We start from the raw sequence: 12,632 nt of genomic DNA, 5'->3' as shown, positions 1-12,632 counted from the left end.
AGGGAAAGGTTCGATGATGAAAGCATAAAAACTCCACTTGACAACGCATCTCCTATAAAATAAACGAATCTCGATTCCCATTTCATTTCACCCGAAACCTGCTATTTATGGAAACCTGCTAAAAATAGTAACTGCCGTAAAAGGTAGCTTCTAAAAGTGGCAAATCATAAAAGATAGAAACCTGTCAGAATTAGGTGTTGCATTCCAACATAAATCCTAAATGAGATAGAAAACTGCGAGAATCCTATTCCTAAAAGGATTCGGAAATAAGAGTTACGTATTAATTTAAATCCTAACGAGCCTAGAGTTCGTAACGGGCCCAGACGCATTCCGTCACAAATTGATACGCGCTAAGAGACTCAAATTAATCTCAAACTCTACGGATTTTAGAATCCGAATCTGACTAAGCAAAAACTGCCCAGACCCTATTTTCAACGCCTGGCTCTGGGGGCCGAAATCTTCGGCGCCCAGGCCTGGGCGCTGAAAATACCTGGGTACGTTTCTTTTCCTAATTCTTTGTGGATTAGAACTCTGCAATTCTATCTTTCCACGAACTCTTCCCTATAAATAGACCCCTAGTTTCGACGTGAAACAACACATAACAACACATAATATATTCTGAGTATTGACTCAAAACCCCTTAGCCTAAGCCTCTCGCTGCGAAACTGTTCACGCGTTCTGTCGCAATCGATCCATAAATCGAACATAACGTATCCTGTCCCATAATCGAGATTCGTTGAATAAAAAGGAGAAATAGCAAAGTCAAAGTGGTTAGTTTTCTGAGAACCCTGACGCACCTCTCAAGGGTGCGTCGTAATGTGTCCTTTTTCGATGATTTAACTGCTTTCCTCACCCTTTTTAGGAACTGTTAAACTAACCTAATATGATTGTTCTATCACGCCTAATAAAAATAATATTTTTGGGAAATCGGATTATCATGCTAGGTCCCTTAATGATATTTAAATCAGATAATCACGATCGAATTAGTATTATATGCTGCATATTGCTAAAATCAATTCAGATTAGTTTAATAGTTAACGCATGTCCCTTCAATTATTTATGCTGAGCTAGTAAGGATATCCTGCCTCTGGAGTTATCGACGAGCGAATTACTCCTCTCGGTAGTTACAGTCCCCCGAACCCTCAATCTCTACCTTGCGGGTGTATATTGAGAGATCCCCACACCAGGGATCACAAGGGAACCTACGGCCATCGTGGTCAAACATAATTGCACTCCCTTTATGTCACGATAACCGGGTTTTGTCAGTTTTTCTCATTGTCGTTAAAAACTGAATGGCGACTCCTATATTACTAGTCAATTGGGTGTATACTCACAGTAAATCCAATTACACTTGATTGAATAAAAAGAATCGTCACACCCACGAGGGACAGTTCACGCATTAGCCTCGCGCTTTTTCGACCCCCTCACAGTGGCGACTCCACTGGGGATAGTGAAGGAAATACTCGTGCTTGTAGGTAATCAAAAAAGCCGAAGCGTGAAACGATCCTACCCCGCGTTTATTTCCCCATCAAGTTGGGACGACCTGAAAATCAGCATATTAATGTGAACGGGCAGAACATCATAACGAATCTCGGCTCCCTCGGGAGTTGGGACTAAGGATACCTTTTTCGCCAATAGGGGGGTGCATACGCCGCGCATGTTTCCCACTCGGTACTTGTGCAGGTAGTACACCTATCCCGAACCCAATCGCTCGCCCATTAGGTCCCTCTCGCCTGCATGCCCCCTTGGCTTGCACTTGCGGGTTGGCCTCTTGAGCGAAATTCGTCTGTTGAAGACACTACCTCGACCGGGGCATGTGTTGGATCTACGATAGAAGCGGTACCAAGCTAGGCGCAAATACTACCCATAGAAGCCTATCATAAACTACGTGGCATACTTAATTTCCGAATCCATGTTTGTAATGTAGTTATGTGTAGCGAAATATGTGATTGTGTGTGACAAATTATCCTAGAAAACCAATGACCTTAAAAATTTCCCAAACATTCATAGACTAATTTGCCAAAGAGTTATACCGAAACACGTGTTCCGCAAACCCGAATAATCGCCACAAAATAAGCGACGCTCGGGATGGCCCGTAACGAATCCCACAAACGCTTTTACGCGTAAAGGACGTTATTAGGCAAACACGCAAATCGAAGTCGCATAAACAGAAAACAGAAAACGAGAACCAGCCAGGGACGCATTTTCAACGCCCCTGGCTGGGCTCCAAAATTTCTCACGCCCACTGCTGGGCGCTGAAGTTGCTGCTTGACTTTCTGGTCAGGCGCAGCAGCCTCGGTGCCCAAGCAAAAAGAAAGTACGTAGCACAAAAAAATATTCATCAAAAGAATTGCTACGAGGGCGTAAGAAAAGCACTCGATTTCAAAAGGCGACTCGCGAAAAATTAATAACTCTTTGTGTCGTCGTTAGGCCTCCTACGACGGCAATGCTCGGCACCAAAACCGAACATACTAACAACTATGAATGTCACACAGGCAAGTGTTTCGAAAATCCAAAGAATGACCAAAATGAAAAAAAAAACCCCAAAAAAAAGTGTACCGACAGAAGAAAGAGCGAAAAAGTGAAAAACCAATTTAGAGAGTCGAAGTCTAGACTAAGTAATGCTTGAAACTTTGGGAACCTAAACTTTAGCTTATCTTATGCCTAGGACCGGTCCTGCCACTTGGTGCCGATCAGGGAATCAACGGCTAGTGCGTCTCGATGATACATCGTGAAGGAAATAATGCCCTTGGTCCAAGTATGCATTCTATGTTAAGTCTAATAAATGCGGTTCAGTATTAATTAACAAGTTAATAATTCAGTGAGATCAAGTGAGCTGAATGCCTAGCTAGAGGCCGCTTCAGTTCAAGTGGAATTAATGATATTAATCCACAGCTTACTCTTGACTGAACCCGTAGGGTCACACAAATAGTACGTAAACGGATCAAGTATTTAATGGCATTAAATACTCCATCTATGAATATTCGGAACCGACGGATCTTGGTTTCAGTGGGAGCTAAGATCGTCACAGGCAAGAAATGAATACTCCGGAAACGATGATATTGCCGGAAACGGAAATATGGATCGTATCGGAAATATGAATATTATCCAAGTCGTAGATGTTGCCGGAAACGGAAACATGGTACGTATCGGAAAATATTATTGGAAATGGAAATATTACCAGAATCGGAAATATTGCCGGAAACGGAAATATTGTCAGAATCGGAAATATTACCGGAATCGGAAAATAATTCCGGAAACGGAAATATTAAATATTTGTTCGAAACGGAAATTAATTCCGGAATCGGAAATATTAAATATTGTTCGTATCGGAAATAAATTCCGGAACTGGAAATTTAATCGGAAGCGTATCGTACGAATTAGCATCGGACGAGGCTTGCCGGACGAAGGCCCAGCACGAAGCCGGGCCATCGCCCAGCAAGCACGCGCGCCACAAGCCCAGCCAAGGCAGCGCCCAGGCCTACCGCAAGGCAGGCCCAGCGCGCGCCAAGGCCACGGATGCGTGGGCCGCGCTGCGTGGGCTGCTGCTCGCACGCGCATGGGCAGCCCTTGTGGCTGCCGTGTATGTGTGAGTTTGTGCTCATGCGTGATTCCTAAATCTACAAGAGTTAGTGTATGATTAAATTCCTATTCCTAATTGGATAAATTAATTAAATAGAATTCATGTAGGATTCTAATTCCAATTAATTCGTATCCTACTAGGATTACGATTCCTTTTCCATAACTCTATAAATAAAGGCCTAGGGGTCATTATTTATACACAAGTTTTAAGTATTCAAAACTAAGATTTTTAAGCAGAAAAATCAGCCAATATTCTTGCCTACCTAACCGAAAATATTAGAACCTTAAGGGCGATTCTAGTTGGTCAATCTTAAGGCGGATCCGGACGTGCTGTGGACTATCTACGGAGGGACGACACTTGGAGTCCTAAAGACTTGTTCTTGTTCGGTTCGGGCGCAGCTAGGGAAGGCACGCAACAAAGAGTATGCATCTAAACTATGCTAAATGATTATGTGTAAATAATATGTTTCCTGGCTTTATGGTTTTTCCGCATGATTTATGAACTGTCATATGAATCATAACCTAACAGTGGTATCACGAGCCCCTTATTATTTTCATAATCTAAATTGCATGAACATGGTTAAATATTACAAATTTGCAAGAATTAAAAGGGGTGATTAATTTTCGTAATTGTTAATTAATTGCAAATTGCGTTTATTTAATTATACGTACGCAGTTTTTCGGCGGTTTCTTCGTTACTCATCCGAATTGAGTGATTTTTGTGTCAATTCCGCATGTAAAAGGCATTCTAAAAATTTTGACAAAAATAGTATTTTTCTGCCTAACCCAGAATTCTCAAATTCGAAGCCTAACTATGACTTTTCGAAGGTTTTAGTTTTTCGAATGCAAAATTTCGTAAATTTAAGATGTTAAATTAAATATTTGCGATTCTTGTTGATAAATCTTGAATTTTTGATTGACCTACTGCATATGTTTAACAAGTTTGAATGCCTAGTCTTGTTAATTATGCAATCTAATTTGTAATTATGATTAATTTGTTGAAAATTAGAATAATTTAGAATTAATTTGATTTTCATAATTAATTGTAATTTAATTAGAAACCTATGATTAAAAACCACCATAAAAATTGTAAATTTACGATAAATTTTAAATTTTTATGACCTAGACTTGAATCCATAACAATCGGAAATCAATTGGATAATAAATTTTCGATTTTTTCGCCCTAAAATTATGAAATTAATATTATTTATTAATTTGTCATTAATTTTAAATATAAATTTTAAATTTTATGCGATTCGTTCATATAACTTGCACGCACGAAGCAATGGACGCTTCGTGTTACCCTTAAGGGGTGTTGTATAATGCGGGCATGCGACGACGAGCAAGGGAGCTCGTCGCCCGTGCGGCACGAATGCAATGAGCAAGGGCGTAGTGCACGAGCACAAGGCAGCAGCCCTGCCTTGTGTCGTGTGCCACGAGCTATGAACGAATGGGCATGGGCGAAGAGCGAGCCAAGGCAGTCGCGTGTGGGCAGCAAGCGAGCTGCGCCACAACGCGCGCTGCCTCGCACAAGAGCGCGCAGCCTCGCGCGCAGCGAGCGCAAGCTCGCGTGCCACGAGCGCTGCGCCCAGCATTACTCGCGCGCACAGCGAGCGATGTCGCGCGCCCAGCGAGCGATGTCGCGCCCCAGCGAGCGATGGCTCGCGCGCACAGCGAGCGATGTCGCGCGCCCAGCGAGCGATGGCTCGCGCGCCCAGCGAGCGATGTCGCGCGCCCAGCGAGCGATGTCGCGCGCGCGCACTGCGAGCGATAGCTCGCGTGCGATGAGCGCTGGCGCGCGCAGCGAGCACCAATGCGTGCGGAGGCTTGCGATAGGGAAGCAGCAGCTATGCGACGAGCGCATGGGCTGCGCGCACATGGCCAGCAATGGCTGTGTGCGTACGGCCCATGGGCGTGCAACGCGTAGGGTGTTTGCGTTACGATTAGATCGTTTTGAATGTTTAATTTGAAAATTTCAGTTCACGTAATTTTAATTAATTTTAAAATTAATAATTTGAATTATTTTCTTGGATTTTAATTTTGAATATTATAATTATAATAAATGTTATTTATTCTAATTATTTTACTAAAATTAAAATCATGAATTAATTTAAATACGACTGAAATTAAATTAAATTTTTGGATTCAATTATAAATTGATATGAGCTTTAAATTTTAATTAAATTTGTATGTTTCCGGTTGGACTAGAAATACATTTTTATGTTTAAAATTGGTAAAGCATATGAATTTATTGGTTTAAGTGGGAGCGCTTTTTAGTCATAAACTCTTGATTAGGTCTACAAATCCTTAAGTTTAAAACAACTTGATTAGAATTAATAAGGACTGAATAATTGGTAGATTATTGGTGCCCTTGATTAATTGCTGCAAATGTTTACGTGATGCATAATGTGTTTTACTAACCAGCTATGTGGGCCATTCATGATAATGAATGGGTGAATGGTATATATTGTATATGTACTGTTTTGCAGGTTATGAAGTGACTAGTATGGCCCAAATAGGATAGAAAATATGGTCTGCGTACCATTAATTTGAATGTAATTGGTCTAAAGTACCAAAGTTATTTTTCAATTCAAATATGGTCTACGAACCATCAAATAGTTGTAATTAGTTATAGCTTATCCTATTTGAAGAAAATGGTGCCTCCCACGGAGATTTTCAAGACGGACTTTGAAGTCAAAGCTTCAAGATGAAGTCGGGCCATACTAGATCACAAATATCTTATGCATGTTTTAAGTTATTTATTGTTTTAAATATGTCTTAAAATGCATGAGATCAAAAGCTTGATTATGTTGCATGATTAAGGATTTTAGTTCACTTAAAATCTAACCAACATAGTAAGAGCCTTAAGTTCCAAACTTAAAAATTGAGTTAAAAGGTGCCATGCCAAAATATACACTTGCTTGGATATCCTTTACATCAATCTAGTAATAGTTTTCGCTCAGCGAGGTGTTACTTATTGGTCCTAAAGGGGCAAGGTACACAAATAATTGTGAGTACATGTTAGTTTTGGTGAAACTCAACGATATAAGTAAGGAGTCCTTTTATGTCGTGGCAAATTCGATAGGTTTACCTAATAAGTTCTTAGACGTACCTATGAACCAAGAATAGTTTCTAGACTATTAGCAAAAGGCTTTTGCTTACCTAAGATGTTCTAGGATTAAGTCGACAAACTGTGCTTAGTTCTTCAATGATTTTAGGATCTTGGAATCATTTTATTCACACCTGCCGGAACAATAAAATCGAATAAAATGCTAATAACTTGTTTGAATTGCATGGTTGCTTTAATTTCAAGTTATTATTCATGATAAATGTTTAGACTTTGCATGCTTCAATGTATGTTTTAATTATTGTTTATAATTAAATATCTTGCACTGCAATAAATCCTTTTAGAAAGGTAACAGTAAATTTCCTCGATTGGTAGTGAATCCAAGAACGATTCACGGAAAAGAGAGAAAGTGAGCAATTTAAAATGTACGTTTCTTAAATCGACTTTTATGGTTGTTTTCGAATATCAAATTCGAATGGCAAACCAATTGGTGCTTGTGAATTCAAAATACACTGTAGTTTTGAGATCATAAAGCATTGAGCTTAAACGCTCAGCTTTACCAATGGTTAACAACCTAATATCTTTGTCCATTTAATTCTCGAATGAGTCTAGTCCCTAGACATTCGAATAGATCGATGCTTAGAGAACTTTAGAAGCTTCTGGTAAGATCATCTAGTTGAAACTTAATATTCAACATAAATTAAATGTTAAGAACCTTGTTGGGGTGACATTGGACATGTCTAACAAGTATAAAAGTCAACACTAAAGAATTCAATTCTTAAGACTATAAGAAAGGGTACAAGAAATAGGAAACAAGGAACAAATGAAAGGAATTTACGATTCCGTTTCTACCTATAAATTTATGTTTAAAGAGAAGTGACCTAGCAATCAAACTTCCTTGGTATCATATACCGCTTGAGGTTCTTACTTCGGTAAAAACTCAAACAATGGAAGCTAGGATACACTAATGACCTACAAGTGAGAAATAAAGCATGGCAATGCTACATTAGTTGTAGGGTCATCTAGTTTGTTTTAAGTCCTTTCAAAGGCTGGAACTAAATGGCTATTTTGTTCCATAATCAGCATACCTAAATTTCTGCTTCAAACACAGAAAGACTCACATTCAAGAAAAACAAAAGCAATGTTTGTTTGTTTATTTGAATGAAATGGTCAATTACAGGTTGAGTCAATATGCTTGATTAAAACAAACAACTCTTTAAAGAACTTTACTAGGTTCAAATCAACTTCTTGATTTGAGTTCCACTAATCTTTGGCATTGTTGCTTAGACCATATCAACAAGTTAACATTCAAAAGCTCTATTTTGATGGACTTTTGAAAGTTGGTTGATTTCTAGATCAACTTAAGACAAGCTAGTCTTACTTGTTTAAAGTAACAAAGAATATGAACTATTGTTAGAACGCCTAGACGATAGAGTTCAAAGCTAAAGAAAGGTTTTATGACTTTATTATTTCACATGGATTTGAGTGAATATAGGTTTATTTACTCAAATGTGATATAAGTTGAATCTGTTTGGCTGGTTCAAAGATTCAAAAGTATAAAATCCACTTGGCAAGAAATCATAAAGATCTAGGTTAGATCATGTTGATGATTACTTGAGACCAAATATGATCATCAATGATTGTGTGTTGTAATTTCACAATCTAGGTCCATAAGATATGGCATATCTTAGTTGGAATAATCGAAGTCAATTAGTACTTGATTTGATCAATGACGGATCATAAAGACTTTTCCTATAATTTCTAAAACAAAATGCTCAACTACCACCAAACTAAACCAATTTCGTCAAAGCTATTGAAAAGTAATTTCAGAATATCTTTTCATAATATATCTAAAGAGTTCCTAAACTCAGTGGGAGCTTAGTGTTTGTTATTCAACAAACTAAGGCCCAAGTATAGATATATGTTTCATTGTGATTTATTCAAATGAGACACAAGGGTATTGTTTCTACCACAAATTTTTGAGAACATAATGTTTGTTTGCTCGAAATAATGTCCTTTTGGAGATTCGTTTCCAAAATGACAAGTGGGAGAAAATAGACCTCGAAAGTTTTCGAGGCGAACAACAAACATAAAACGGACATTCCGGAGGCTTTTCGAAGTGCTTCAGAAAAACCGAACTTATTCTTTAAGGACTTTAGAAGTGGCTTTAAAGAATAGACATCTCTTAGAAGACTTTACAAGTGCTTCAAAGAGAACAGAATATTCAAAGGACTTTCAAGTGGCTATTGATATTCTATTGTTTGATGTTCTATACCCAAGTAGGCATAGAATTCAAGTCACTGGAACTATGAGATTCTTCTATTAGATAGTGAAGAAACATGGAGTTCAGGTCACTGAAACTATGCAATTCTTCCATTAGATAGTGAAGAAACCTACAACTTGCAGTCAAACTATTATCATGTAGATTAATGAGTTTGTGACTTGTAAGAAAGCTATGACGAAACCTAGATTCCCTAAAATGGTTAGAGGCCATATATAGACTCAAATGTTTTAATTGGTTAAAGGCCATAAAACATACTCAATGTTTTGATGACAAAATTGAAATTTTGTTGATTTGCAAGAATAGTTTCACATCTATTGGTTGCATGTTTGTTTTAAGGATAAAAACCATCAAACATGGAATTGTGTTCACACACAAAGCTAGATTAGTTGCTAAAGGTTAAAAGCAAATTCATGGCATGGATTGTGTTGAAACCTCATGCACAATCGTAATGCTTAAGTCTATAATTCAAGCAATGATTGCATATTGGTACATATGGCAATTGGATGACAAAACGTATTCCTCAATCAAATGATGGAATACAATATGTACATGGTATGTCATAGAGTTTGTGGATCCAAATAAATGCTTGAAAAGGAAAGCTAGCTTATAAAATCTAAGTACAGATTTAAGCAAGCAATTGGGAGTTGGAACTGTATTTTAGTGAAGCTAATAAGTATTTTAGTTTCATAAAATGTACATGATTCTTATAGATGTATAAGAAGTTTAGTGGGAGTACGTAAAACTTAATTGGTCCTATGTGTATCACACACATATCTCTCTATTGTGAAATAACATTCAAATGCTAAATACTTAGATTTGAAATTATTCATCAATGATGGACCATGGCGAAACTTAGTACATACTGGGTATTAAGATCTATTTACAAAGATCTTATGATATTGTTTTGGATTAAGTAATGGCATTTACTAAATCAAACACGAAAGTCTCCATTGGAGATATTCGACCCATGTGAATAAATCTAAGTAAAGAATGTTTGAACTATGTATAAACATTGACTAAGTTAAAACATCAAAGAATCTAATGAGATTCTTCACCTATATTATATGTCAAAGAATTTAGCTGGATTTAGTATCTACTGAAATTGAATGAGCTAAAGTTACATGAATAGAATTCAATTGGGAATTATTCTGCAAAAGAATTTATCATGTATGATATAATATGAGGATCGCCAAAAATGTATCGTGTGACTTTAGCCATGACGAACATATACCAATCTCTATTGATCTAAGTAAAGATCAACTAGATTGAGATCAAGAATACTTATGGTACTTGAAAAGGTACATAGGAATAGTTCTTGATTCAAGGAAATAAAGATATGCTAAATATTGATGCTACACGCATAAACACTGGCAAAGGATCAAGCAAGACCCTTTGGAGTTAACCATTGATAAAGACGAGCTATAGAGCATCGTGTTTTGAAAATGGCAACATGGGTTGGAGACCATGAGTTGTTGCGTGGGAAATTAAAATATTAATTTCTATGTTCTAAGATACAGCTGGAAAGTCTTCCACATATCTGTGAACTGCTTGGATAAGTAAATCCAAACAAAGCATCACTAGCAACCTAAACAGTTGAAGTAAAAGTAATTATTGCCTAAGAAGCAATAAAACAGGGTTGTTTAAAGTTCTTCACTGAACTTGGGTAGATCACTTATCTGCTGGCTTGATGGTTCTTCATTGAAAAATGCGTAGAACCACTCTTGAAGCAAGAAAAACGTCTGCTAACTTGATGGTTCTTCATTGCAAAATGAGTAAAACCACCATCGAAGTAAGAAAGACTAGATCACATAATAAACATACTCAAAAGATCTTATCATCTATCTCGAAGAACATTCGATGAAAAGGATATTAAGATTGGCAAAGCATGATAACTAAACCTATGCAACAAGTGAGAAGCAACACTTACATTGTAGCACTGGAAATCAAGCATAGCTTTGAAATTCCATGAACTGTTTTAGAAGATGGGTTTGAGGCCCATGGTTGTAAAACATTGGGGTTGAACATTTATCATATATGAAATGTATTTTCATATTCCATTTAATCTTGGTTTAGTATTAAATGATGAGTCCCTTCAATTTGACGATATATTCAAGATAGACTGTCAGGACCAGTCCTGTGACTAAGAAATGTCTATCAAGTGAACTTGAATGTCAAAGGTTGAAAATGGTCCCTAGTCGGAGTTTTCTATAAAATCGGACGCATAGAAAACGTTAGACGACTAGAATGCAAGATGACTAGTAGTTCTGTTTCTTGAACTATGTGGACATGGCAATGTCATAATCATTTGCATAGATACTTACTTTGGGAAGACTAGTATCGGACAAGACCTATGAAACTTTACTGTAAGAGATGAAAATCTGTCATGAGTAAATTTCATTAAATTATTAGACACTAAATCCTCAATACCTGAGTGATTTGAGATTACTTGTTTGAGAACTGGTTGCTTTGACGTTGACCAACCGTCGCACCGTAAAAGGAGGCTATAAAGGCAACGCTCAGGTAATCACCTATCAAACGAAGTCTAATCTCAAGATCGCAAGATTGGGATTGTCCTCCCATAAATCGGGATGAGATGCTTAAAAGTTGTACAAGGCCACTCGGAGAGCTAGAAACTGTGAAATGCATGGCCGTGCTCGGATGAATCATAGGCTATGATTATCTGTTTATTTGATCAGTTGAACTCTGAAACCGAGGAACGCCTCTGGACATAATAAGGATGACAACTCTTACCTTATGTTCAAGAGCAAGCATCGAGCGACAAAGGAATTAGGAAATGCACACTTGTCCCTAAGGACAAGTGGGAGACTGAAGGAAATAATGCCCTTGGTCCAAGTATGCATTCTATGTTAAGTCTAATAAATGCGGTTCAGTATTAATTAACAAGTTAATAATTCAGTGAGATCAAGTGAGCTGAATGCCTAGCTAGAGGCCGCTTCAGTTCAAGTGGAATTAATGATATTAATCCACAGCTTACTCTTGACTGAACCCGTAGGGTCACACAAATAGTACGTAAACGGATCAAGTATTTAATGGCATTAAATACTCCATCTATGAATATTCGGAACCGACGGATCTTGGTTTCAGTGGGAGCTAAGATCGTCACAGGCAAGAAATGAATACTCCGGAAACGATGATATTGCCGGAAACGGAAATATGGATCGTATCGGAAATATGAATATTATCCAAGTCGTAGATGTTGCCGGAAACGGAAACATGGTACGTATCGGAAAATATTATTGGAAATGGAAATATTACCAGAATCGGAAATATTGCCGGAAACGGAAATATTGTCAGAATCGGAAATATTACCGGAATCGGAAAATAATTCCGGAAACGGAAATATTAAATATTTGTTCGAAACGGAAATTAATTCCGGAATCGGAAATATTAAATATTGTTCGTATCGGAAATAAATTCCGGAACTGGAAATTTAATCGGAAGCGTATCGTACGAATTAGCATCGGACGAGGCCTGCCGGACGAAGGCCCAGCACGAAGCCGGGCCATCGCCCAGCAAGCACGCGCGCCACAAGCCCAGCCAAGGCGGCGCCCAGGCCTACCGCAAGGCAGGCCCAGCGCGCGCCAAGGCCACGGATGCGTGGGCCGCGCTGCGTGGGCTGCTGCTCGCACGCGCATGGGCAGCCCTTGTGGCTGCCGTGTATGTGTGAGTTTGTGCTCA

The sequence above is a fragment of the Spinacia oleracea genome, chromosome 6 (assembly GCF_020520425.1).
Source record: "Spinacia oleracea cultivar Varoflay chromosome 6, BTI_SOV_V1, whole genome shotgun sequence".
In the NCBI taxonomy this organism is placed as follows: Eukaryota; Viridiplantae; Streptophyta; class Magnoliopsida; order Caryophyllales; family Amaranthaceae; genus Spinacia; species Spinacia oleracea.
Note: the sequence above shows the minus strand (reverse complement) of the source record.